Raw genomic sequence first — 876 nt, 5'->3', positions numbered from 1 at the left:
GATTTTGCTTGGATGTGATATTAGTGGTATTGTTTGATAATTTCCACACTTTTTTGGATCACCTTTTCTGGGGATAGGAATAACTATGGATCTCTTTCAGTCAGTTGCCCAGGTAGTTGTCCTCCATATTTCTTGGTATTATCTGATGAACACATCCAGGGTAGCATCTACTATTGTTGAAATGTATCAATGGGTATACCATAAATTACTAGGGCCCTGTTTTTTGCCAATACCTTCAAAGAAACTTGTACTTCCTCTTTCATCGCCATTGCCTCTTAATCGTATGTTGTTTCATGAAATTCTTCTTTGCCAGTCAGTACTTTTTTTTTGGTACAGTGACTCTGTGCACTCCTATCTTCTTTTAATGCTTCTTGGATCACTCACTATTCTGCCCAAAACATCCTTAAATATTGCAACCCGAAGCTTAACTTTGTTCTTCAGTTTCCTCAACTTAAGAAATGCTGAGCCAGTCCTGCCCTTTTGATTTTCCAACTTCACCTCTTTGTACATTTCATTATAATGCTTTGTCTGGTCTTCCCAAGATTCCCTTTGAAATCTTCTGTTCAGCTTCTTAACTTCCTTCTTTCTTCCCATTGTTTTGGCTTCTCAGTGCTCTAATGCAATATTCAGAGGCTCTTCTGATATACACCTTGGTCTTTTCTTTCTCCTCAGTCTCTGTAATGACCTTTTGTATTTTTCATGGATGATATTCTTGGTATACTCCCATAGCTTATCTAGTCTTTGTCCTCTAGTATTCAAGACCTGTCCCTGAGATGGTTTTTAAATTCAGGTGGGGAAGACTCAAGGTCAAATTTGGTTCTTGTGAATTTTATTTCATTTTATTTAGCTTTAGTTTGAGCTTGCATCTGAGTAGTT

The sequence above is a fragment of the Elephantulus edwardii genome, unplaced genomic scaffold, assembly GCF_000299155.1.
Source record: "Elephantulus edwardii isolate Elephantulus edwardi_28Jun2011 unplaced genomic scaffold, EleEdw1.0 scaffold00073, whole genome shotgun sequence".
NCBI lineage: Eukaryota > Metazoa > Chordata > Mammalia > Macroscelidea > Macroscelididae > Elephantulus > Elephantulus edwardii.
The sequence above is the reverse complement of the archived record's forward strand: the minus strand, read 5'-3'. Positions refer to the sequence as shown.